Source organism: Castor canadensis, chromosome 15 (assembly GCF_047511655.1).
Source record: "Castor canadensis chromosome 15, mCasCan1.hap1v2, whole genome shotgun sequence".
NCBI classification, from domain to species: Eukaryota; Metazoa; Chordata; class Mammalia; order Rodentia; family Castoridae; genus Castor; species Castor canadensis.
The window spans coordinates 3,436,811-3,464,348 of NC_133400.1; the positions used below are offsets into that span (position 1 = coordinate 3,436,811).

Sequence of the window (27,538 nt, forward strand, 5' to 3'; positions counted from 1 at the left end):
GCCACTGGTAGTCACAGCTGCTCTGGGAGGTGATTCCTTCAACGTCAACCCTTGCCTGGGAAGAGGCCCACAGGAGGTCTTACTGGAAGTGTTCCTTGGGGTCCTGCCCTTGAGTGCAGTGTGACACTTCCTCTGTCTGGCCTGCTCCTCTGTTGTCCTTGCACACCTTCCTGCTAGGGCAGCTCCAGCTCCCAGCTGCCCTGAAGCCTGTCCCTCAACTCTGCCTGCCTGGCTTCTCCTCTAACTCTCACCATGAGAGGCAATCATCATCTTTTTTTTGGTGGCACTGGGGTTCGAACTCAGGGCCTCATGCTTGCTATGCAGGCGCTCTTCCTGCCTGAGCCACTCTGCCAGGCCTCCAGGCGTGTCTTGATTCAAGGGTGGCCCTGCCCTGTTTCCATCCAGCCAGGAGCTAAGCAAGGTCTCTGAGCCGATTCAGTCCCCGGTGTGGGGCGAGGGAGGACCCCAGCCAGCAGGGGTGCGGGGAGGGGGCAGTCGTGCTCTGAGCCCCCATCACCTGAGGTGTGAATGAGGTCAACAAGTTACCTGTGTTCTGGGATGAGAGGCGGCAGATGGAGAGGGCTCAGAACAGGGGTGCACAGTGAGTTCTAAATGCTCTTAGCTGCTACATTGTGACACTGTTACATTATTGTCACAGTTGTTAGAGAGCTCAGGCCAGTACCCACCTCCCCTCACATCCTCAGGGCTCAGGGTGGCTCCCACACTAGACACCTATGGGGTGAGTCACCCCTAGTCTCATTCCTGGGTTATGGGACCTGGCGCCCTGCTCACCCAGGGCCGAGGAGGCTGCATACACTTTCAAGCTGAGAGCTAAGCTGAGACCAGGTCTGGGGGCAAGACACATTTTATCACCTCTGGGGCAGCAGTGAGGACCGCTGTGCTGACCCCATGGTGCAGGGAAGAAACCCAAGAGGGTCTGTGTCCTCCCCCAGGTCAGGGGCCACTGCATTCCTGGGATTTGTGGCCAGACCACAGCTGTGTCCAGGCCTCTCAGGAGGCTGGAGGGCTCTGCTTCCTCCTGTGCAGACTGCATTCCCTTCCCACCCCAGCCATCCTGCCCTGGGGTCCTGACCTTTCCCATAAGCTCCAACAGGGCCTCTGCCCTTCTCCCCTCCCCAGCCTTATCTGGCCATGTGCAATAAGCTCCCAGCAGCCCCTGGGGCGAACCTGCTGCCCTTTCTCTCGGGGTCAGAAGCAAGGAGGCAGGCCTGGGGCTCACTTCTGACATCCTGGGCACAGGCAGCCTCAGGACACCGCCTTCTGAGATCCATTAATCACAGGCCGACTCCAGCCCCCACTGGCAGGGCCTCCAGGGACCTGAAGCCCTTGGTCAGCTTTTCTTTTGGGACTGGAGCCTTGTGACTCAGTGGGGAGGGTCAGTTCTGTTCCTTTTAGTAGGACAAGCTGGGCCCTGCTTCCTCCAGTGGTCCCCTGTCCCTGGCAATGGTGGGTGGTCAGGGAGGAGGGGCTCCCCCTCCATGGCCAGTTCCTAGTCCTCCCTCCCTACCTCTCACAGGCCTCCCCGACAAATGCCAACACCCCAGATGCTCAGAGTCAGCATCTTTCAATCCACAGAGCCACTCTAGACCTTCCTGGAGACAGGCAGGGCAGACATCATAGACACAGCAGGAAAGCCACCCGCCTTGTCCTCAGGGGACTGGAGATGTGTACCGAGGTCCTGGTCCCCACTGTGGAGATATGAAGTGATGGGCTCTGTCTGTGCTGCTGGAGGGGCTCATTCTTTGGCCATTCCAGAGCAAAACCGGGGAGGTAGAGACAGTGGTGGCATTGGGCCTCTTGTTGCCAGCTCAGGCTCCTCAGGTCCCACCTCCAGTCTTTCCTCTACAGGCCTCCCTCCTGGGCACCTCCCTCTTCTGCCAGATCCTGTTGCCTGGCTCTCTCAGTTCCCACTGCAGTCAGGACAATGTGGATGGCAGATTCCCCAGTGGTCAACACACTACCAAGTCTGCAGGGGTATCCCTTAACACCATCCTGCCTCACAGTGACCGTTCTCTGAGCCGGGACTGTGTCAATAGAGCACCAATTCCTACTGACACAGGCAAGAGCTGGGTAGAAAGGGAGCGGGAGTATCTAGGAGTAGACCCCAGTTCCACAACTTAATAACAGCATATCCCAGGACAAGCCGGTGACTGCTGGGATCCCCAGTCCCCCCGATAGGTGTGTGGTCCTGGAGCAAGGCCTGACACCTGTGTGTCCCTGGGAAGAAGACAGGGGTGGGTGAAGCAACCAACTCTGCTTCTGGCTGGCTCAAGGTCACAGAGTGTGGCAGAGGTATGGGGGATCTGCACACACTCAGCTGCCAGCACACAAATGGGTCACACTCCCCCAGTCACACCACAGATAAGTGAGGTCCCCAAGCAGGCAGTGGCCATACCTGCCCCTTATGTTTCCTGGTAGCCTCTGTACACCCAGTCCCCTAAGCACAGGTGTGAGTGGGGGCCGTGGGGTCTGTTTGAGCCCCAGCTCCAGTCGAGTATGCTGTGTACCTGTGGACAAGCAGATTGACTTCTGAGCCTCTGTTTCCTTGTGGAGCTGCGGTAGAGAAGGAAGCTGTGCTGGGAATAAGGGATCCCACTGGTGCTCATCATTGGGCCTGGTTCAGATCCCTACCTCACCTGGTTTATGCTCCCCAAGCCTCTGGAACACCCATCTGTCCCCATCCACAGGAGGGAGCTGTCCATGAGGAACCTGCATGGGGCCAGGTACCAGGAGACCAGCCAGTCTGCCACTTTCCACGACGATCCTTCAGTGCCTGCTGTGAGTGGCACTGTAGTCCCCCCAAAAGGCTATGTCCACACCCTTGGCCCTGACACCTGGGCATGTGACCTTAGTTAGAAACAGAGTCTTTGCAATGTATCTATGTCCAGGGTCTTAAGACAAGGTCGCCCTGGACTGGGGTGGGCACTAACCCTAAGGACTAATGCCCTTAGAGGAGGTGACACAAAAGGCCATGTGACAAGGGAGTCAAAGAGCTGAATGAAGATGTGCCTGCAAGCCAAAAAACTCAAGATGGCCCCTGCAGCCACCAGAGGTCAGGAGGGAGACCGCGAAGAGACTTTCAACAGAGTCCCCTCCCCCCCCCACCACCAAGAACACCACCTTGATACCGCACCGCCTTGTGACTGGGAGTGGATGTGTGTTTTAAGGCACCCAGTTTGGGGCATAGTGGCCTCAAGAAGCTCATATGTGTTTGTCCCAGGCAATTGGTCACACAGGACACACAGGCAAGTGTGTCTGACCACAAGAGGACTGTTGGCTCAGTGGGTCTTCCTGACCCCTCTTAGCCATAGCGGAACCTGTCTCTCTGGGCTGATCTGCCTCAGCTCAAGGTGGTCAGTCACCCTACCCCAGGGTCAGTCGAGCCCCCAACCATCATGGTGGTGATCATCCACCTTACAATAGGACCATTACAATAGCACGATGGGGCCCAGTCCTCATCTCTGTGGATGGGGTAATGACACCAGCCCCTGGGTGAAGTGCAGCTGTGAGCAAATGACATAGGATCCAGCAGGCCGAGAGAGCCTCTGGGCTGAGGACAAGCGAGGGCAACCTCAGAGGGGCTCAGACAGCCAAGAGTTCCTCAAAGAGGGGCACCAAGCATGCTTGGACAGAAACAGGTGCAGATGAGGAAAATGAGAGGCTGAGGGGGCGACCTTGAGCAGGACCACTCACTGTGGGGGGACTCCCATTCCAGACCCCTTAGTCTTAGACCTCAGACAAGGAACCGCCCAGCCATGGGAATGGAAGACATAAGCCAATGCTGGCCCTCAGCAGCTGAGTCCCCTGGAGCCAATCAAGCCTCAGGGTTCCCACAGTCACCAGCAGACTTCACTACAGTGAGGCAGGCACTTCTAGCAGCCTGTACCCCAGCCTCTCTCCAGCCCCTCCAGAATGACCATAATAACCAGATATCCTCACGCCCAGTGCTGAGCGCCTCACTGTGGTCACCCAGCCATCTGCACAGCCTCTAGAAGGGGCTACAGGGGAGGGGCAGAGGCTGGCAAATGACCCAGGGTCCCAAAGCCCCTACAGATGATGGCAGAGCTCCCCAAGTGACTCCCTTCACACCCCCACCAGCTGCACCAATGCACACATCTAGACCTTTCCTCCAATGTGAGAACAGACAGAACTGCTTTGCAGCTGTCAGCTCCCACCCCAGTTTCCAGATGGAGCTCTAAGCCCAGGAAGTGCCCATCTTGCCTTTCCAGATCCCACAGCATCCCTGGGTCCCCAGTCGGGTCTGAGTCGGTGGACTTAGCACAGAGTCCCCAGAGCAGGGCACCTCCCAGGACAGGAAACCTCCTGCAAAGACCCATGCCCACAGGGGTCTCAGCCTACACGGCACCAACCTCACGATCGCCTGGCAGAAAGGAGTTGAGCTCGATGAATGTTTGTTCACAAAATAAACAGGGGAGAGAAGCCACCACCACGCTGCCCAGGACAGACACTGTTCCCCTGGGATATCCATCCTGAGGCCCCAGGCTCAGGCCCTTCTCCCAGGACCCCATGCATCCTGCAGGAGGTGATGGTCCTGAGCTGGCAGGATGGGGGCTGGGGGGGATCTCTGAACCAAAGGGGGCTGCTGTGTGAGTGGGACGCACAGGTCAGATCTGGGCTCAGTGCCTGTGTTAATTACCCCTCCCCTGCATGTCCCTGCTCATGAAATCCGGGTAAATAAATAAATAACCCTGCTGGCAGGGCCACGGAGCACCATCAAATTAGGGACTGGCGGAATCAGACAGCTTGACTCTCTAAACATAATCGGTTTAATTGCAGGGCCTTGGCGCAGGCCACAGCAGCAAACTGCTCCACACTCCTGCTCGTTTTATTAAAATCCAATTATTCGTGCCGGCCACGGGTCCCTCTGGTGGGGACAAAGATGCATCCTTGGCAAGATCTAACCTGACGCTGAGACAAGGGTGTCAGGTGGGGGCAGCCCCGCTCAGGTGCGTGGCCTGGGTCTCTCAGGGAGTCAGAGAGGGGAGGAGGAAAGGGTGCCGGGAAGGACACGGCCGGCCCATTGTGGGGGACCTGAGTCCAGTGACTCACTCAGCAGCTCTGTGGGTCCCAGTCACAGCCTGCAAAGTGCGAGGAGCCAGGGGGCTTCCTACCCAATTCTTTCATCCAGACATGTCCCAGCAAAGGCAAAAACCCAGGGGCAGAAAGCAGAGCTGAGGTGGCAGGGCTGGCGAATGAGCACAGACAGCACTGGATGTTCTGGCTGGGGGAGTTTTGTAGCTTGGCTATGGGGAGACGGCTTCTGAGAACGTACCATGTTGCCATATAAACCTGGCTTTTAAGAAACATGCAAGGTGCCTACAAGAGAGCTGGCTGCTAAGTAACCGTGGCAACCAGGCAGCTTCCACAGCGAGGGGCTGGAGGCAGAAGGCCATGGGCTGAGCCTGCCTCTCTCTTGGTGGGCCAAGCTCTCAGTGAGCCCACTGAGGCAGGAGGGGACACAGGCTTTGGCAATCTATCTGCCAGAGACTGTACAAGTTCCTGAATTTCACTCTCTGTGGCAGAAAGTGTTGTTATTATCATTAGAGCATCAAAGTGGACCTTTGGGTTCAACACTTACATTGTAGAGAAGACAGGATCAGAGAAGTCAAGTGATCTCTCCAAGGTCACACAGCAGAATTCAAACCCAAGAAGAACAGCTGAGCAGAAAACAAGGCCATGGGTCTCCATGAGCTTTGATCACAGAAGTGGGGGAGGGGGCCTTTGCTCATATCTCCAGTCAACCTTACTTGGCAAGCACTCCCTACTGCCTGTGGGCCTCACAGACACTGCTTTCTCTGGTGACCCTGTGGCCAAAGGGGCATGGCAGGGCAGTGACCACAGCCCAATCTGGAATCTAGGGCTCTTCCCTGCCCCCGCATCACTTTGGCTGGCCGCAGGCCGCTGTCCCGGGGAGGCCCTGAGGTTTCCCAGCTGCCCCTGGCTTTGTTTATCCGGGCCCTTTCAGGCCAGGAACCATCCGGAAAAGGCGGTTAGGCCGGGGAACAGCTGCCTGGCGCCTCTCGAATGGCTCAGATGTGGTGCGTGGTGGGGGCCTAGCTAGTATGCATTGTCACTAGGTGGATCGGCAGCCATTAGAGTCGCTAAGAGCAATTAAAACGAGAGGAAAAACAGCCTCAGCCCTCCCAGGACACCCAGGCCAGCTGCTCCCTGCTCCCACCTCATGGCCCCAGGGGCCCGAGGCTCAGGCTCCACACCACCTGCCTTCCACCGACCACCGAGTCAGTATGGCCGGCCTAAGCATCAGCGTGGGAGGGGTGGAGGCACCGGGAGAGGCAAACGGCGCCCGGATTTCCCCTCAATGGCTGCGTGGAGAGATGAGAAATTGCCTTCCTGACCCAAAACCGGAGTTCACAGCTGCACTTCATTATGGCTGCTCCAGGAGGCCCGGGGAGAGGCGAGGAGGGCTCACCTGTTACCAGCAGCTGCCGGCCTCGGTCATAAGCCACCGTGGTTTCCTGCCCCGGCTGTGGGGAGGGGGCTGCGGGCGGCACAGGCTGGTGGCCAGAGAGGCCTGGAGCCTCTCCACCGCTGCCAGCTTGCATTAACTCAGTGGCCAGAGGGAGGGAGAAGGCCGGATGAGTGGGTAGGGGCAGAGGACCTGGCCACAGGTCCGGGTCTTGATCTCCTAGATGCTGCCAGAAGGTGAGAGGCACACTGTGGGACTGGGCCCCACCTTGTCCCTCTGGTCATGTGTGGACACGGGATAGCATGAGCACTGTCTGATGCTTCAGCATCTCCAGTGCACAGCAGGTGCTCAATAAGTGCTCCCTGCTATTCCCCCTTGTGGCTGCTTTTGAAATGCCCCCATCCGATATCCGAGGGTTATTTTAGGAGCCTGGGGTTCACCTGGGCTGCACATGAACATGAAGGCCGGCTGAGTCCCAGAACCCCTGAGGTCGGCACAGGCTCATTTCCAAAGCTCCCTCTGCCATTAAGATTTGCAACTGTGTCCCCTGACAGGGAGTTAGAGCAGGCCCCAAGGCAATGTCCTCCCCTGAGTCTGCCCCTCCAGCAGGGACCATGTCCAGCGGCAGTGAGAAGCTGTGTGACACTGGCCAAGCCATTTGAGCCCTCTGGGCTTTTGCTGTCAGGCTTGGGACTGAACCAGACAACCTCGATACTGTGCTGGTGAAGGCACCGGGTCTCACACCTAAAATCCGGTTTCATTTCTTCTGTGCATTCCCAAGCCCCTGTGCTCTGGGGAGAAATAGAGTTTCAATCCAGTTTCTATCATGGGATACCTGGGTGATCCTAGGGAAACCCACGCTCTGCAGAGCCTGGGCCGCCTTCCCCGGAAGGTGGGACAGTGCACCACCTTGCCCAGGATGACTGTTGTGTACCAAGCCCCTCCACACCCATCCTGACTCCTCTGTTCTCACGGGCCTTCCAGCAGCCCCATTTTCCACAGGAGAAAGCTGAGCTCTGGAGAGGTCACGTCCAAGGTCAAGTGGTGGAGCTGACTTTGTGTCCATTCTCTTGGCCACCAAGAGTTTATGTGGATCTCCTTCCAGGGCTTCCTAAGGGCTGCTAAGACCTCAGGGTGGCTGGAGCTGAGGGTGGCCAAAGAAGAACCATGGTGGGGGAGGGCAGGGCTCCAGACCTTGAAAGGTTTAGAGGGGCCTGGGTGGGATCCTGGGGTTGGAGAAAGCCCACGTGGAGCCTAGAAAGAGAAAGGGAGAACTCTGATGTGAGGCCCACACAGGGAGGCTGCTCCATGGCCTGGCTCGAAACAGAGGCCAGCTCAGGACACACAGCCCACAGAGCACCTGCTATGATGCTGGGGTGGGGGGGAGCCGAGAAATGAGGCTGCGGGAGGGGGCAGTGGCTGGGGGCGGAGGAGGGAAGGAGGAAGCTGAGCAGAGGGAAAAGGAGGTCATCCAGGGATACGGGTGGAGGCCCTGGAGAGCCCTTGAGAATACATGAGGAAACTCAGTCTCAGACACATGAGTTAACTTGACGCAGGCACCTGAAGATGGAGGACCGAATGCAGGCACCATCCAAGACCTGGTACCTTCAAGGGCCTTCAGCACACGTCTCCAGCGCTGAGCTCCGGTCCCCCAGGCCTGGCACACAGTAGGTCTCACCACCATCCGGCTGAGAATAGCTCAATGATTGTCTACACAGCCATGAGGAAGGAGGCTGCTCTGTCCGTGACTCCCCTTCTCTTTTTAAAATTGAACTGTTTTCTTAGCAATCGAGAAGGGCATTAAAGTCTCCCCCAAAGAAGGCAGAGATGGGGTCTCACTATGTTGCACAGGCCGGCCTCAAACTCTCTACTCTCCCAAGTGCTGGGATTATAGGCAGGTGTCACTACACCACCTGGCTTTGTTGTCTACTTCTGTCCTCTTTGGCCTCGTCACTCCGGGCTGCTGTGGGCTCCAGCAAGAGAGAGAACAATGGTCAATGCCAGGAGCTGGGCACCTCCGCACCTACTGTACTCCAGCGCCAGTACAAGAGCCTAAACCCGTCCTTTCCTCTGAACCTCTCCATGGTGCTGTGAGTTCTGTTCTTAGCCCCAATTGATGGACAGGGAAACTGAGGCACCGCCCACGTCTCACAGCCAGTCAGGGCAGAACCAGCAGGCAGCTAGGGCTCTCGATCTCAGCCAGTGACTGGAGGAGTGGTGAGGCCCTGGCATCCTTGAGGCATGGTCCTCCAGAAACCAGGCCCCTCCCAGATCAGACCCCAAAGCTTCTGCTGGTGGGGAGGCCAGGGCCAGGCGAGGCTGTCTGGCAGCCGTGTCGCCCACAGTAGGGATGAGGAGGACCGGGTAGCACGGCTGATATTTACATAACGCTCACTGTATGCACACCAGGCACTGCTCCAAACTCTGCACAACCAGTACCCAGGAACGCCCCAGGCCTGTTAGGTAAACACCAGTCTTCCTCCATTTCACAGATGGGTGCCGGAGGCCCAGAGAGGTCAGAAGACCTGTCTCAGGACACACAGCTATTCAGTGTCAGCCTTGGGCTTTGACAGCACCGGTCAGACCCCATCGAGCTGTACCCCCAGGAGAGACTCCCAGAGACTGAGGGTGCAGGCGGCTGGGACCAGCCCAGGAGGGGGAGGTAGGTGGCCAGGGGCCTCTCCCTCCCGCCCGGAGAGGCCGCTGCTGCTGGCGTACTCCCTGCGAGGCCAGGCCTTGCAAGGGAGGCAGAAATCTGTCGTTAACACAGTGCCAAACCCAAAGTGGCTGCTTCTGCGCTGCAATCCAATAAAACTGCGACTTGTCTATTTATCATCCCTGGGGCTTTTTATCACCGTGCAGATGGCTGCTACCTTTGGAAGGCTCTGCAGCCTGCTGCCAGCCGCCCGCCATGCACAGCTTAGCTCAACAGGATCTGGGCTGGCACCTGCAAGGGGCCTGGGGACAGCTGCCCCTCGCCTTGAGGGTGGCCCACAGGGCATGCTGGGAGTGGCCAGCAATCTGCACACTACTCCCTGTAGTGCTCACCAGCTGCCCCCAGCTGCTCTGGTGCTGCTGGGCAGGTAGCAGCTCTCTTGCTGGGCAAGGCAGCCACACCTGGCGTCAGCCTCTAATTGCCCCACGTGGCTGCTGCCCTGGGAGGGTAGAGAAGCAGCAAGGAGCCCCCTGGGGGCTGGCACACAGCATCCCGATGACACCCAGAGCCAGGCGGCTCAGAACAAGGGGACCCTTGGGCTCTGCCAGTGATTCAGGCTGGAGATGAAGCTGGGGAGGTCAAGGACAAGCGTGTAGAAAGACAGCAACTACAGCTCCAAGTGCGTGCGTGCAACCAGGGGAGCCCCAGGAATTAAAGTGTTCAAGAGCTTGGCTGGGCTGCTGGCAGCAGGCAGCAACCTGGGCCCGGGATCTGAGGATGCCATCACCAGCAGCGGGGGTGACAGCAGGGCTGCAGGCAGGCCTGGGCAGCGGGGTGAACACTCAGCTCTGTTCCCATATCTGAAACACCCTCTTGGAGGTGGGGACTGGAGAGTGGGGAGGGCGGTTGGGGTTGGGAGATGGGGGAGGTGGGGTCCCCAGCTCAGTGTTGGCAGGATGGTTATACGCTCCCTGTCGGCCACAGAACAAAGCCCCCATCCACTGGGAGCCTCAACTGTGGCACTTTCGCGCACACACGTGCATGTGTGGAGAGGCAGAAGGGATCTGGGCCACCCAGCCTGCAGAGGTCGATAGCAAGCATGACCTTTGCCCTCTGGAGTATGGCCCAGGAGGCAGAAAGCCAAAGACCCCATTTCTCAGCCTTGCTCTCCAAAGGAACCAACCAGGCCACTGTGAAAACCACCAGCCTTCGCCTCCAGCATGGGGACAGGCTGAACCAGAAAAGCCCCAGGCGTCTTTCTTCCTGCATCACTCTGGTCCTCCATTATACTTGAAGCCCCGCACAAAGTCTTTCCCTGCTCGACTTTGTCCACCCCTGTACCTTTGCTTATGCTGGGGATCCCTCCCAAGAGGGCCCCTCCATACCAGGGCTCCCGAAGGCCACTCTGCTGCCACAGGGTGCTGCCACCATGGGCATAGGCCCCTCCCTCAGCAGAAAACGGAGCAGGCAGTGACCCACCTGCCTAAGGCGAGGCTGCTGTTGGGTGAGCGCCGGGACCCTCCCCCCCAGCCCCCAGGGACAGGGAGTACAGGCAGGTGGCAGGGGCCGTGGGGCAGAGATCCTGATGACAGGCCTGGCTTCCCAGCCACACTGTCAGCAGGCACCCCTGCCTCATCTGCGGAACGGCAGCATCTGTTGCCCGCATTCCTGCAGGTTTTCACTTTTTTGTAATAATACTTAAGTTTGTGCCCATAATCGTGATAGCTAACAATTACATAAACGTTGCCAAGGGCCAGTCTGGGATCTCTTCCCCAACGTTTCCTCATTCGGCCGCCTCAGAAACACAGGGAGGGGAGGAAAGGAGCCATTGGTGTCAGCATGGCTGTTTTACTGGGAGGAGAAGCAGCCACAGAGAGGCTACAAAACTGGCCTGCAGTCATACGGCTGGAGCCAGGATTTCACCCGCCCACGAGTGTCCAGGGCCATGTCCGACCTGGTGTTGCCTCTGGGGCAGTGGCCCTTCCCAGAAGACCCCAGCTCACCCCTGTAGACAGAACTGCCAGGCCCACCCCTCTCCTGAGCAAGAAGGACCTGAGACACCAGCCTCTACCTGCAGCTTTCTCGTGGTGACGGGGGACACATTTGGCCACCTGTCATCTGGGAGACCAAGGGACCAATGTGTCAGGGACCATGCTCACGCCAGGCCTTCTGCTCTCAGTGTCCAGAGGCAGAAGGTCAGCCACCTGCCCTCAGTCAGGAATGCTTGCCAGAGAGTCAGAGCATCTGTGTGGTGAGGGTTGGCGTTTCTGCTGGCTGGCCGCATGCCCTGCAGGTTTTCCTCACCCCCGCGTCTATCAACCTGCATCCCCACTCACCCGCAGGCAAGCCAAGCACTGCGTCGCACACCGCGCCAAGGGCAGCAGGGATAAGAGGCGACAGGTTGGCAGGGTTCCTGCCTGCGTGGAGCTTACGGTCTGGGGCAGGTCCTCAGTCAGGTCCAGGGTGCTCAGGAAACCCCAGTCCCCACTCACAGGCTGGCAGTGGTACAGTCCCCACTGTGACAGCTACTTGTGCTCAGACATTGCTGTCTGTCCCTCGGGGAAAGCAGAATCCTCCCCCACTGAGGGGATAAAAGTGTCATCTCACAAGTGATTACAAAAACACGAACCCAATTCCGGAGCTCAGAGCAAAGCAGGGCCCACAAGGAGGCTGGGAGCCCTGCCTTAGGCTTCGCCCAGGAAGCAAGGCCTTGTGGGAGACAGAACGCGTAACCCAAGACCTGGGTGTGTGGAGGGCCAGGCCCACGGGGAGGAGGACTGAACACTCCTGAAGGCAGGGTGGACCCCAAGGCAGACAGGGCTCAGTGTCCCAAGAACAGGAAGGAGGCCCTGGCTGGGCTGGGGACAAAGGAAGTCGTGTCCTGCTGGACCAGGCGAGGCCTAGGTTTTGCGGGGCCCTGAAGACCACAGGATTCCCTGAGGGAGCGCTGAGTGGAGGCAGCAGCAGGCTGGGAAGGGAGTGGGGGCTGTGCTAGGGGCGGCGTCCCTCAAATCCATGTCCACTTGGAGCCTCACAGTGCAACCTCACCGAAAGTGGGACCTTTGTGGGTGTGAGTGGCTGAGGTTCTTGTGACACGGTCTCCCTTGACCAGGGAGGACCAGAATCCAGGGACAAGGCCTCCTCAGAAGCCAGGACGCACAGCCTCCCAGATGAACACTGAAGCTATTCTTCAGGACACCATAGATCTCCTCCACCATAGCCTGGAGAGGCAGGGGCCACCATTCTCCCTGAGTCTCCATATAGAACCCCTGTCCTGTCCACTCTGTGACTGACTCCTTCCTGGCCCCAGAGGTTCGAGAGGCGGTGTCAGAAGGTGTCTCTCTATTGTAAGCCACAGTGTGTGGTGACATCAAGGCAGTCCCAGGACACTGATGTGGGAGGAGCCAGGGCAGCCTGTGAGCAGTGGGCAGGACTGGGGGACAACTGTGCCCAGGGGGAAAAGACAACTGGTTGTCTCAGTTTGGGAACTGCTCTTGGCTTTGGGGGTGGGGAGGAGCCCAAGGCCAGAGTGCTGTCGGTGTCCTGTAGCAGCACACAGGACGGTCAGCATCACAGAGACGACTGTCGACCCTGGATGTCAGCAGGGCGAGGCTGCGGGATCTGGGCTCAACCCTGCAGACGCTGCTCCCTGCCTACACTGAGCTAGAATTGGCTGTGCTATACTTCCTGCTAGCCCTGGCTCCTCCGTGAGGCTCACATGGCCTCCTGGACTTTGGGGGACCCTCAGCATCAAGCCCACCCCATCCACCCTTCTCCAAGCCCTGTGTTCCTGTGAGGCCCCTGTGACTCCTGAGCCCGGTGGAGGCTGCCCAGCTTCCCTGCACCCTCCATGTGGGAGCAAGACAAGGGAGGACCCTGGACATCCCATCTCCCTGTCCATACACCAGGGCCTTGATGGTCCCCTGCCTGACCTCAGCACCTCAGGGAACTTCCGACCTTATGAGACCTTAAATCCACAGGAATGAAACCCAGCCGGACCAGGATCAGCCATGCCAGTGACCCTCGACCCCATCCAGGAAGCCAGCAAGGCCCTTGGTGATGTTGAGCTCAAGTCCTCCCAGAGTGAGTGAGCAGAAGGCCAGCCCCAGGCCCTCATTCAGGGATGGCCATCCACCTCCAGTCCCAGCACAACATCCCAGACATACAGAAACTTCTGGAACCCAACAGTGCTTCTCCCAGGGAGAGGTCAGCCCCCGGCTGTGGGGAAAAGCACTGTAGAGACTGCCCCGAGGCCTCCAATCCCAGCTCCAGATCAGCTTGAGCAAGCTGTGCCTGCAGCTGTCCCTCTCTGAATGTCCGGAGGTGTCCCCAGGCCCCAGCAAAGCAGGCTCACCCCTAAGTCCCAAGGGTCCAGACTTGTTCCAAGTCATGCAGACAAACATTTATGATCCAGCCGTGGGTGGGGACACACCGGTGACTAAGACTCAGCAGTCCATTTACTAGGGGCTTACATTGGGAGGAGTGAGAGAGACACCAGATATTAACAACATGCCAGGTGATATCAGGAGGTGGCAAGACCAGGTCATCAGGGACGGAGACTGGCAGGCCACATGTGGCCTGTTGAGCCTGTTTTCTGGCGCTGGAACCTGCTGGGAGAGACGGTGCATGGAGTCGTGAGCATATGGGGCGGGCAGGCAGACCGTCCTGTGTGACCTGGGGCCTGTGCACATGTGAGTGTGTGCGTGTACGCACACATGGGTGTCTTACAGATATCTGCACTTCTGTGTACATCTGGGTGCCGTGTGTGCACTCAGTGTACGTGTGTCTGGGCATCCACTCTCGTGTGCATGCATGCATGCATGCATGTGTGTGTCAGGGACAAGGAAGGCTCCCCAGAACTCCCTGACACAGGCCTCGGGTGTGTGCATGTGTGTGTGTGTATGCGTGAGAGAGAGCTAGAGAGAGAGAGAGAGAGAGAGAGAGAGAGAGAGAGAGACACTGTGTGCTCCCGCCTGCGCACTCTGAACAAAGTACACCCTCTCTCTCCAGCCGCCGCCATCTGTCTCTCCCCTCCGCTTGGCCATTTGAGCCCTGGGGGGAGGGAGGCGCCCCACCCTCCCAGGAGGACAGAGCAGATGGCTGGAGTCACAGCTCCTCTCACCCATGGGAAGCCAGTGTCCAGGGCAGCTGCCCCTCTCCTGCCCACCCCATCTCTCCCCAGCCACCTGGGTCACAGGGCAGGCCACTATCCTCCTCCCTGGTGCCTCCAGGCTGTGCCGACCCCTGTCCCTGGGCCCCACCTCGGGTGGCCTTTTGCCTCAGTCTCATAAATCACCCTCCAGGTCAGTGTGGGGTGAGGGAGCAGGGCAGGCAGGGCGCGTCCCCTGAGGCCTGCAGACAGAGTGGCTGCAGAACGACCCCTGAGAGCCCTGGTACGGCCAGGACGTGGGGCCCAGAGGGCAGGTCTGGAGGCTGTGCCCCAATCTCCCCCTGGAGGCCAGGTGGCCTCTGCTCCAGGCCAGGTCAGGGTGAGGCCAACTGGGCAGGTGTCTCAGGCAGGAGTGGCCCTCATCAGCTGATTGCACTAGCTGGTTCCCAGATCCTTGTCTGCACCTGGCAGGGAGTACAGGCGCTGTTGACCTGGGGGAGGTCCCAGCTTCACCAGCCATGCTGAGCAACCTCAGTCACTGAGGCCAGGTGGGGACACTCCAGCTCCTAAACTGACTGCCAGATGCTCAATGTCAGGTGTGTTCACTGACTGACTGATTCATTCTCTCGCTCAACCCGTGAACTTTACAGAGTCTTCTATGTGTCAGGTGTACTGTAGCACTAAGTCTGATTGCGTAGACAGAGGCAAACCCACAGGATCATATCCAGGATTATAAGGGAAAAGGAGGCCAACCTGAGAGTGCTAGGGCCTTCCCGAACACGCTGAGGGCCTGGGGCTGTTGGGACAATGCACTGGGCCTTGAGTGGTGTTACTATTGGGTGTGCACCCTCCTCCAGCACCTTACACACTCGACTTAGCAAACCCCACAGAAACTCCATGATGAGAGGCAGGTACTGCCATGGGTAGGAGAAAGCTCAGAGAGGTTCAGCCACTTGCCCAAGGATGCACAGCTGAAGGGTCAGAGGGGCACTGGAGACTCTGAACCCACTAGGCTTAGCTCTAGGCCTGGAGTCCATCTAAGGCAGGGGACAGAGAAACACATGTACTTTACAAGTGGGTGACAGGCCAGGCTAGGGCAAGGGACAGGGCCTGAAGGACGTGCAGTTGGTGCCTCCGATCCCTTCCTAGGCTTGGCTCTGCCCAGGCAGCCCATCTGGGTGTGGGTGTTGCCTCCCTTAGCTGAACCAGGCTTTCTAGAAAAAACCAAAAAGCCCAAAAAACCCTGCAAGGGGAAGAAAATCTTCCATGAGGCGGGCTCCCATATTTACATGGAGAGAGGCCTCCCCTCTCCCTCAATGCCCCGCTCAGGGAGCCCACCAGAGGATGATCAGCCGGTTCAGGGCGGCGGGGGGGGGGGGTAGGGCTACTTCCTTTCCCCCTAGTGGGAAATTTCACGGGTATGGTAGCCTGCTAGGCCTTGGTTGTGCCCGCTGCCCCGCCCCCGCCATCTGCTCCAGGCCAAAAGTCAAGGAGGAAGGGCTCACAGAGGGGGGGACCCTCGGGTTCCAACCAGCCTCACCCCTTCTCATCTTTTAAAAAATAATTGCTTCCCTTTTTAGAAATGTGTTGTGTGAAGCACTGTCCATTCCACCCTTAAAACAGATGTCTCCAGCCCTGTCAGGTCCACCACAGTGGACTGGGGACCAGGACAGGGGACCAGGCCCCACAGCTCCTGGCCTGGGCTCTGTCTGCAGCCCCAGCTGCAGTATAGGGTCCCGATTAGAAACCAGGCCTGGCGACCCCTGGGGTAGGGTACCAGGTAGTGTCCTGGGGTGGGGGTGGGGCTGTACCCAGCTGGCCAGGCCTGGAGCTGGCACTGGAAGGGGTGGCCAGCACCGACCTAGACCCTCTATGTCAGATTCATTTCTATCCCACTGAGGAAGGAATGCCTCCCAACACAGAACCCCACACCCTGCTTCCCTTATTACCCAAGCACAGTGCAGCCCCCACCGCAGAACGGTGAAATCACACATGCATGTGGCCAGCTGATCCAAGGGCCCCCGTGCTGCAGCAAGAACTCAGAGCTAGGACCACACCAAGGCAGCGTCTGCTGTGTGGCCTGAGACCAATGTCTTGAGCTCTCTGAGCTGTTTCTCTGCCTGCAAAATTATGGTAAGAGCAACCATTTTGCAGAGCACCTGTGTGCTGAGAACTTGTGGGCTGCTTTGGGGGGAAACCATTAACGGGGGCAACCTGAGTCCCAACCTCTCTGGAAGACTGCAAGGCTAGGAGGAGCTGGTTCTGGAAGCAGCCAAGGAGGGTTCTGGTTCTCTGGTTCTGGAAGCACAGAGCACAGCTACCCTGGGGATGTGCTGCCCTGATGGACAGAAAGTAACAGGGCCTGGGTGGGGTGCAGCTGCAGCTGCCTGTGACCCTGGATCATAGCAACCCCTCTGCCGGGCTTCCTGTGCACAAGCTGCCTGCAGACTCACCCCACACCAGCAAGAAATGACCACTGGTGTAGGGCCCCTGGTCCCCCTTAGCCTGCTCATGGCACTGTTGAGGAAACTGAGGCACACTCAGCAATGAGTGTGGCAGGCAGGAGAGAATTTGGGGATGCACCTCATCCTACAGTCTCTGTCTCTCAGGTGTGCCCAGCAGAGTGGTGACCCCCACCCCCACCCCAAAGCCTCGCAAAGGCAGCAGCAGGAAGGCAAGCAGGCGCCATGCCTCCCCCAGCCCCAGCTCCTCCTGAAACCCACTCAGAAGTCAGGTGCTGGTCACCTGCTGTGGGACTGGGACAGGCCTAGAGCCCCACGCCCATGCATGGCAGTAACGGGGCACAGGTCATGACCTCTGGAGCTGGATGAGGGGAATCTGGAACAGCCTAGCCCGAGGCAGCTGCTCCCAGGGGCAGCCCCAGGTGTGCAGTTCCTGGCCTGCTTGGCTGCCCTGCCTAACCTGGACAGGGACTTGGGGCCATGGGGCTGAGCCAGTTACATATTTCGGGGACAAAGTGTGAAACGCAAATGAGGGGCTTCATATTCAGAATTATTAAGACCACCAAGGTAACGATGCCAAAGCATTAAATAGGGCTCTTGAGGATCGGGCCCTGTGTGACTTCAGGGATTGCTCACAATGAAGTCACCTGCTGTGGACAAGAGGAAGGGAGAGGAAGGGCTGTGACCGGAGACCACCTCAGCAGGACAAGGCAGTAGACTGAGATTGGGCAGGCTTTACCTTCTGGCTCTACTCTTCCTAGCTGGAGCCTTAGGCCAGCAGCAACACCTCTCTGTGCCTTAGTTTCTTCATCTGCAAACATAAATGATAAGAGCCCCTTTCTCGTCTGGTTGTGGGAAAGCTGAAGCTGTTGTGTATGCATTCAGAGAGCTGGCACAGGCTCACACAGATGTGTGTATGTTGTCACTGGCCACCATCCTAGGAAGCATCCAGGGGTTAGCAAGATGTTATCTGGGTACCACCTATGTTAGAGGAACCAGGCCACAGCTCCCAACTCTGAGGTAGTAAGTACTGTGATTACATAGGGCTCTTCCCATGGCTCAGCTTCATCTCCCCCATGGGGAGGGGCTGGGTCATGGTCCTTCACACTGTTAGGATGTAGAGTTTCTGCTCAGCTCAGGCCCTCTTACCAGGGATGCAAGGAACTATGGATCCTCCCTTGTAGGACCGGAGAGCTCCTTCCTTCCACTGAACCATCTAATAAAAATCCACGAATCCATCCATCTAAACGGCTCTGTCCATTTGTTTTCCCAACACCTATCCACTGTCCATCCAAATTTCAACCAACATCCATCACAATCCACTATCTACCTTCCATCCATGCAATCCACACCTACTGCATATACATCTACAACCTTCCATTCATCCACCCCTCATCCATCCAAAGTCTCCCCAATATCCATCCACTATTCATTATCCACCACCTAGCCACACAATCCATCCATCCATCCATTATCCATCCAGCCAGCCAGCCAGCCACCTACCCACCCATCCATCCATCCATCCAACCACTCATCATCCATCCATCCATCCATCCAACACTCACACATACACACCTACAGCATTCCTTCTGTCTATTCAACACCCACCCATCCAACCCACATCTGTCCATCTATCATCCATCCATCCATCCATCCATCCAACATCTACTTCATACACACCTGGTCTATTCATTCATTCATCCAGTTTCATGCAAGTATCCATCTACGCAGCACCATGTGTCTATCCAAACAAAACTTCCCTTAATCCATCCATCCATCCATCCATCCATCCATCCATCCATCCATCCATTCATCCTTCCTGCGGTACAGACGTCAGTGTCAAGCAGGCAGACCCAGAGCCTGTCAGTCATCTGTTGAGAGCAGCAGCAGTGACCCTAGGTGGCCAGCGGTCCTGGTCAGAAGCTGCCCTCCCCTCCTCCTCTCTATGACTGGCAGAGGACAGAGAAGGTAAGAAAGAACAAAAGGCCTATGATTGGCCAAATTATGGCTGTGCTTTTGTTATCTGGTGACCTGCCACAGGTGACCTACCCTGTCTGCACTTCAGTTTCTAGTCGTAAAGTGGGTGGGGGAGCTGCCTCTTTAGGGTCTTGTGAAGACTACACACAACATAAACAAGAAAGAGGGTGTCCAGGACAAGCGTGGAACCCAAAGGGTTGCCTGCTGCTCACACCTCAAACCCAAGCCCACTGTTGGCTACAGCACCACCCTGATCCCTGGAGCGCCCTGGACCTGCAATCCCCACCTCCACAGCCACAGAGTCTCTGGGGAGGTTTATACCACCAGGGGTCCCAGAGCAGACCTCACAAAGCTCAAGATAAAGAATGGGGGACATCCCGCTCACAGTGTGACTGCTTCAGACCTCTGGAAGCCAGGGTCAGTCCATATCGGCCACAGACAGCACTGACAGTGTGGCACTCGCCAGGATGGACAATCCCCAGGGAACACTCCTAGGCTCCTTCACCAACTGTCTGCTGCCCAACCAGCCCAGCCTCGGGTTGGGGCTGTAAACCGGGGGCATCTCAGGGCTGTTGGAAGCACTGAAGCAATGGACCATGGCACTTGACTTGCACCTCAACAGAAGCCTCTTATCATCAGAGACAGGCAGAGAGGGGAGACGCAAGACCAGGAAACACACAGGGGAGAAATCATGGCAGTGGTGTGAAAAAAGCCCCCACATGTGGGCAAAGCTGGGAAGGGGACGTGCCAGAGCAAAGCCAGTCTTGTGCAGCTGCCCAGATGTTCTGTGTCATGCATTTGTCTGTGGGGTGCCTGGAGACAGCAAGGAAGCAAAGTCTCAAAGTCAGACTGGGTCTGAACTTGAAGTTGCAGGTGGGTTCTCCCACCTGTCTGCCTGCTTGTGCTGGGAATGCTGCCGGGAATCTCACTTCAGTATGAACTTGACTTTCAACTTCACACACACCCTCAGTTCCCTGGAATCCTCCACTGGAGGGTACCTGGTGTCCAGGCCTCTGTCCAAGCGTGCCCAAGCCAGTCAAGGCAAGTGCTCTGAACACACGGCTTCCGCTCTCCCCTTAGAACCTGATCTTCTGACATCTGAGCGCTGCATTAATAGACTATTAGTGAGTAATTCATGCATTTGGATGAGAAATCACCCAGAGGTGGCTGATGGGGGAGGAGGGTTGAGGGGTGAGTCGGGGGCGTGGAGTGGGGGTGTCTCTGAGGTACTTCTCAGCACCTGCCCAGGTCCCCGCTGTGCAGCGGGCCTGTGACACCCCCTCCCAACAACCCTGCCACTCATTAATCTTGATGAGTTTTCTGCTGAGTATTCTTCCAGGGCTTTCAAACCGTTTGCTAATTGCAATTAATCACTTACTGAAACAGATGTCAGGACAATGGGACAGGGACGGCTGGAGCCTGATGAAGCCGTCAGGAGAGGGCGTGTGGGCAGCCGGGCCGGGTTGTACAGGGCCCAGGCTGCCCGTTCCTGCCCAGGTGGGTGGGAGGGAGGAGCCCGCTCAAGGCAGGGAGCTGCTCTGGGGTGGCAGGGATGGACCCAGTCAAGGTCAAGGGTCAGAGAGAAGCCATGGCAGAAGGACTGAGGCAGGAGGACTGTGAGTTCAAGGCTACCCTGGGCTACATAGCAAGACCCTCTCTCAGTAACTAACTACATAAATAAACACAAAAATCAGCTTTGACAGAAAAATCTGGCTTTCCAGGTTCTCTTTGGAAATACAAAGGTGTTACCCTGCGCCATCAGCCTGCAGCTGACAAGGGGTCAGCTGGATTCTGTCCTCCATACCTAGCGCTTCCCCAGCTCAGGCCTGGCTCTGGTGTGGAAGCCGTGCTGCCAGCTGCGCGAAGACCCTGGAGGCTCTGTAGATAGGTCAGGAGGGAGAGACATGTCCCTTGTGGCTTTCAACCTGAGCTGCCCACAGACTTTCGAGGACCTTCTGAGCATCCTTGGGCCCTCCAGGGGAGAGAAATGCTCTGAACTGCGGAGTCCTTGGAGCAGCAGCAGCTCTGGCTGCTAGATGGACGTGCCCCACCCTGAGACTGCTCCGGGTGGCCTGGCCATCTGCACTTGCACTGGCACCATGGCCGCTGTGCCCTCTCACCAGGGTGGAGGCCATGAAGGTGGGCTTCCCTAAGCACTGCCCCTCACTGCCCTCTGTGCATACCCAGACTTGGCCCAGTCCGAGTCCCTGCAGGGCCCACGCCTGTGCAGCTCCCTCTACCCGTTCCTGGCTTCCTGGTCTGACCATCCAGGCACTGGCCAGGCTTCTCTGTTGCATCCTAGGGCAGGTCCTGTTTGTGTCCCTCTTGGAGCTCTGGCCCTGCCTGCACTGGGTAACCTGGGCAGGTTGCCGCTCTCATCGGTGATGGGATCAATGACCCACTGTGACACTGTGACTCCCTTTGTGTGTGTCACTGCTCTGCACTGCTTCCCGGGCTGGATGCTGCCCTTCCTTATCTATAAAACGGGCTTTTGCCTGTGGGTCGTGAGGACTCAGGATTGAAATCTGAAGCTTGTAGTCCAGTGCCTACCTTGCGGTGACCATTGGGAAGGTGGTGCAGTGACCCTTGACCCTCTGCCCAGAGCAGTGTCTGACTAAGCCAGTCTTATTGCTGAGGCACAGGGACATACAGAAGCTGATCAATGAGTGAAACCCTCTGACATTCATTTACTCTCTCGCTTTCTTACTGCACACCTGCTGTATGCTGGGCCCTGGGAACGGGACACTGAGTAGAGCCGGCCCCTGGTCCCTGGAGCTGACAACCGGGTAGGGACGTTAGTTGTGATGTAAAGCAGGGAAGGTGGATAGAGGAAGGAGCCTTAATGAGGTCGTGGAGTGAAAAGAAGGTGGCTTTAAGGCCACAAGGATATGTGCAGTGGGAAGTGCCTCAGGCAGTGGAAATAGCAAGGACAAAGGCCCTGGGGCAGGTCTGAAGAGCAGAGAGAGGTCTGTGGGGTTGGAGTAGAATGAGCAAGGCTGGGGTGAGGGGTCAAAGCCCGGTACCAATGGCTCACGCCTGTAATCCTCGCTTCTCAGGAGGCAGAGATCAGGAGGACTGTGATTCAAAGCCAGCCCAGGCAAATAGTTTGGGAGACCCTCTCTCAAAAAAACCCATCACAAAAAAAAAGGGCTGGTGGAGTGGCTCAAGTGGTAGAGCGCCTGCCTAATAAGCATGAGGCCCTGAGTTCAAACCCCAGTACTGCCAAGAAATAAAAAGAGGTGGGGGTGGGGTGGGGTGGGGTGGGGCAGGTCACTGCAGTCTGGAGGCCGGTGTGAGGACTCTGGCTTCATCCCCAGTGATGTGGGAGCCACATTTGAGTATGGAGGGATGTTAGTGCACTCACACTTGTCACACTGTCCACCCCCACACCCACAGGGACAAGTGCACTCAGCATCCTGGACGGCGTTTCCAGGTGGCAGTTCAGTCCCTTCCTGGGGAGACTCTGCCCGGACCTTCCGGGGCTCCCTGTGTCCTGGGTGTGTGGGCCAGCTGTCACACATTGGCACATATGTGCACACGCGAGATGCGTGCTGTGTGCAGGTGGATGGTGAGCGTCCACTTCTGTGCGTGTTCTCAGGGTCTCTAGATGCATGTGGCCCTGGGAGGCGTGTCTCTGGAGGGTGGCTGTGTGGATGGGGCATATCCTGGGAGGGGCTTTTGCCCACTCAGGACTACAGTGTCTGCAGCTCGTGTGTGTTTATGGCAAGCTACGCGGCATGTGGTGTGTGGGCACCAGAGCTGCGGTGTGTGCACACACATTGCGCCTACAGCTGAGCCTCCAGTGGGCTGCCGAGCAGAGGGATTCTTTAAAAACGGGACCGTTCCCTAACCGTGGAGTGCACGGGCAGCCAGTGACAATAGCAGTTTACCTGCTGCTGGTGGCACCAAGGGCTCTTGTGCTTCATCCACTGACAGCAGAACTCTTTGTCCCCAACTGCCCAGGTTCTATCAGTTGGTTCCTCCCTTGGGGACTGGACACTGGATTCCTAACCCTGGGGTCTGAATTCCAGTGGGGCCAGCAACGGGATGGATGGCCTACTGAGGTGAGCCCATGCGCCAGCCAGGCCCCCCTTAGAGGGCAGCTCTCAAGGGAGGTCACAGCCACCTGCCCACTCCAGAAGTGCCACAGGGACCCCAGACACCTGTCTGCAGGCAGGAGAGTCAGGACTCGCAAGGGTGGCTGCCACCTCCATACCCCCGTGGGAGGATGAGGCAGGTGCTACTGTCACTCCTATTACAGATGCACACCTGGTTAAATGACTTTTGCAGAGCCAGTGAGTGGTGCTAAGATTAGGACCTGGGTGGTGTGGCTCAAAACCTGGGTCCCACGATACCTGACCCCCTACCCTGTCCCCTGGTTGCTGCTTCTCGCAATGCTCACTGAGTAAGCGTGCACCATGGTGGTGGGAGCATGGTGAGGCTGGGTCTGAGCTTTACCCTGGCACCCACCTGCCTTGCCTGGGCAGAAGCTCTGAGCTCAGTTCTGTCCGTTCTGCTGAGAAGTGTGAAGCCTGCCTGCCTGCAGCCTGGAGCTGGCGAGGCTCAGGAAGCACCATGCAAGAGTCCCAGACACAGTCCACCCACCAGGGTGCTGGGATCTGGCTCAGACTCTAACTTGGCACCAGTGACTCTGCAGCCACAGGACGCTTGGACCGTGGCTGGTCCTGATTGGGATGTGCTCTGAGCAGAACAGGCACTCGGGCTTTCAGAGACGTAGGGCAAAGAAATGAGTGAAAGAGTGGCATGCGCTGTTGCGCTGATTCTGCACTGATTACACATTGAAACAATAACAGGATCCATTGAGTTCAATAAAATAGATTACTAAGATCGATTTCACCGTTTCTCTCTTTTTTTTTTTAAAGGGACTACTAGGAAGTTCAATTCCACACAGGAGCTCACACTGTGCTTGTTCTGTGTCCTCTGAGCAGTGATGCACTGGGGGGGACCCAGGCTTCCTGCAAGGCTGGACCAGATGCTCACAGCACTGGAGGCAGCCGATGTGCCTCTCCCAGGACCCCAGGATGCACTGTGCCAGATCAGGACTTCAGGACCATGTGCCAAGAATGAAAGGTTCCAGCCCCAGAGCACAGAGGCCCTGACCCCCTGGGCCCTGGGCCAGTGACGCTGCCCCTCTGTGTCTCAGCGGGGTCTCTTTGTGAGGGTGTGGGGTGTGGGAGGTGGGACACTGGGAACCAGAACCTCTGCAGTGAGGGCAGAGGTGCCTCACAGCTCCAACTCAGGCAAGCAAGGCTGATGGAAATGCCTTAGGCCGAGGGGGTGGTTTTCTGTTGTTCATGCCCTCATCTGTCCACTTACATGCCCATCCGTCCACTTATCCCCACCCGTCTGTGCCTTTTTCCATCTGTCCATTTACCCATCCATCATCCGCTCATCCACATACTCACGCATCCATCCCTTCTTCATCCATCTAGCCAGCCAGCCACATATCCATCCCTTCATCCACCTATCATCCATTCCTCCCTCGACCCATCATCCATCTATCCATCCATTCCTCCATTCATTCATCTACCACACACCTATCCCTGTATCCATCCATCCATCCACCCACTCTCCACTCACTCTTAGAGACCGGTGGTTGAGAGGGTGGATTCTGAAGCAAGCCTGTCTGAAGATTGAATCCTGGTCCTACCACCAACATGCTGGGCAGCTGTGGAGGGGTAACCTCATCACTCCATGCCTTGGTTTCCCCACCTACAAGGAAGGGGTGACTCTAGCACAAGCTGAGGATAAAACACTCAGCTTCCCCCTGGGTCTCTTACTTGCTGTGGATTCTTGCCAAAGTAAAGGTCCCCCCCCCTCAGCTTCAGTCTCCTCATTGTAAAATGGGAAAACTCCTCCTTCCCGGCAGAAGGGGGTGCAGGGAGCTGACTCTGCTCAGCACAGTTTGATAAGCAGGGCGGGGAGACTTTGTGAGGGGCGGGATCCCTGGTTTTCCTGGAGGCGGGTGGGGTGGCAGTGTGTAGGGACAGCATTTGACTACCTGGTCCCTGCAGCGCCGTCTCTGCTGGGGTGCACTAGTGCGTGACTCCACCACTAGGTGAAGGGATCCTGGTCCCTTCACCACCAGGACACTTGCCGTGTCTCATGAGTGTCACCTGGTGATTCCTCCCAGCCCTACACCCACTTCCAGCCCAGCGACACCCTCCTCCGAGGCCAGGTCCCAGGTCCCTGGGGCCCCCTCCTCTTCCCCAGCCCTGTGTTACAGCTGCTTCCTACCAGTGCTTCCTCTGCATTATCTGCGTGTCCCCCTTTTGCCTTGTTGGACACCCCAACATCAGTCTGTGTCACATGCTCTGCTGAGAACCCGTGTGGGTTCCTGGCTCCTGTTTGGCCCTTGGCTGGAGAATGGAACAGGCAGTTGCAGGACAGCTGCGGCCAGGCAGGAGCAGCCCGGCCCACCTCCCAGGACGCCCTCTCTGCTGCCTGCTCCAGCTGCCTGGGACATGAGGCAGAGCGCCGCCTGCAACCCGAGAGGCCCTGACACGTTAAGATAAATATCCTGCAAATATGATGTTCCATATGTATGACTTCGTGGGGTGATGATTTCCCCACAGATTGCTGCAAGTGACAGCTGTGCGGGCAGCGCTGGGAACACAGGCTTGCTGTGCCACGCAGCGGGGGCGGTGCGGGGGGCGCGCACAGAGCATCTGGCGACTCGGGGTGCGAGGCGCCTGTCAGGGCTCAGCGCTGTGCATTAGCGATTCCGGGGGACGGCTGGAGCAGGTGTTCCAGGGCAGCCTGTTTGTAATAATTACTTTTAGATTGTTTTAAAGTATTTGAGCAAGAGCCTGGCAGGCTGCTGGGAAGGAGGAGGATGGGCTGGGGAGGCCCGGCTGGGCTCAAGGCCAGCCTCAAGGTGTCCAGTGGGCAGGGGCTGGACGGACTGGTGGGGTGGATCCCACCCACCCATGTGCTTATTTGGACAGTTTGTGCCACTCGCCCAGGAGTCAGTGTTAATGCTGGACTCACCGCCATCCTGTGACTCCAGGCCCCTCACCAGGACACCAGCAACCCCAGGTCACCTAGGGGAAAGTGGAGGCTGTGGGCCTCCTGTGACATGGCTGCCCACCAAGAACCTCCAGCCCCCCTTCCACGCCTGAATCCGATTCAGACACCATGAGGGGCACGGCTGCTGCCCACTGTCCCACCGGGGGCTCCATAGCCTCCCTAACGGCCGGACAGATAGATGCATGAGCCTGACCACTGATTCCTGGGGACAAGAGCTGTCTTGCTGCCTCCTTTCAAAAGCCCCAAGGTCCTCCACTATTTGATCCTGGCATCTTGTGGGAGCACTGAGCTTCTTGCTACAAGGCGGATGGGACAGCTCTCACCTCACCAATGCCAAGGCCACACCAGCCTCTGAAAAGTGTCCTTGGGTCACTCTTGAGGAAGGGGGCAGGGGCTAGGGGTGACCTCCCAACCAGAGTCGCTCAAGAAACCAATGACATGGGCTACAGGGCCTGGGAGCGAGTGGGGATGGCACTCCAGGCGGAAACAGAATAAGAACAACAGTGGGTGGATGTACTGATGGACAGATAGCAGACAGACAGATGCACACACTTAATGTGAGTCTCTGCTTGACAGGCACCCCACTCCCTCCACTCCATGGCCTTCTGTCCATGGTCTCCTGGCACCTCCGTGGGAGGTGCATGGCAGTTCTTGGTGGGCTGCAGCAGCCTCCCCAAGGGACACTGGGCCTGGCTGCACAGGACTGGCCGGGTAGTTTTAAGGAATTGGGGCCTGGTCCCCCAGACCAGCTGGATGCAAACCTGTGTGAGTAGGACTCTAGCTGGGGGGGCTTGGACACCCTCGGGGCACAGAAGGTAGAGCAGACAGAGCCTATGCAGCAGGAGCCAAGGTGGGCGTGGAGCCCTGGACAGTGATTGTCAAGCCTGCTGGGCGTCGCTGGGGGACCTGACTCAGGGCCTGGCCTATGGGGGTGCCTGGTTTTGCCACTCTGGGGGTGTCCACACAGGCTTAGAAACAGCTCCCCAGCCTGACAGGGCCTTTGCCCCTCCCTACAGAGAAAGCTCCCTCTGGCCAGTTCCAGCTCAAAGGGCGACAGGGCTGATGGCGGAATCCCTGCTCCCCCAGCCCCACCCGCATGCCCTCGTGGGCTGAGCTCTGCTGGTAGCAGCGGCCGTTTATAGCTGCTGTTTAAAAGCCAGGTAAGTTCAATATTAGCTCTGGGTTTCGTGCCATCTGTTGCCGGGCAGGTGAAGGGGCAGGGTGTCCTATGGAGAGGAGATATGGAACCCAGGGCGTGGCTTGGCTAATCAGTAATCAGGCTCCAGTGGCCCTGCCCCAGCCTGCTTTCCAGAGTCCGTGGCCCCCAGTCTGGACCAGCTGCACCTCAGCATTGCAGGGACCCCAAATGGCCCCTTGCTCCCTACTCAGCACAGACGCTCTAAGTCCTGAGTGGCCTCCACAACCCTAGGGGACCCGCCTGGCTCCTTCAGTGTCCAAAGCAGCTGGCACACTTAGGCCTCTGGGCCTGGGACCTGCAGTGCTCTCCTCACTTCTCACCGCCTCAGGCCACCATGTCACCTCCTGTAGCCCGGGTCCTCCTCCAGAATGGCTGTGTGAAATTCTATCTATATATATACCCCATGGGACCCCAGCCCACTGCCTCTCCCCTCGGCCTCCTCAGCCCCCCAGGCCGCTCCCGACATGTCACCTAGTGGCTTGAGGGCGCCCCCAGCTCCTTCCCCACGGAGCCTCGGGCAAGACTCATCTTTTATTCATGGGGAAAATGTCAGCGGTTGCATCTCCAGCAAAGTCACTTAACCCATTAGCAGGAGCTGCTGTGACGGCATGGCCAA

General features: G+C 57.7%; 1 protein-coding gene and 1 non-coding gene across 5 annotated transcripts in view; one reads left to right on the top strand and one right to left on the bottom strand.

Moving 5' to 3' along the window:
* Window positions 1-27,538, bottom strand: part of Gse1 (Gse1 coiled-coil protein) — a 361,804-nt gene that overhangs the window by 164,963 nt on the left and 169,303 nt on the right. The window lies entirely within an intron of this gene.
* Window positions 21,827-21,899, top strand: Trnai-aau (transfer RNA isoleucine (anticodon AAU)). Its single transcript has one exon. It is a non-coding gene; the product is annotated as a tRNA-Ile (tRNA).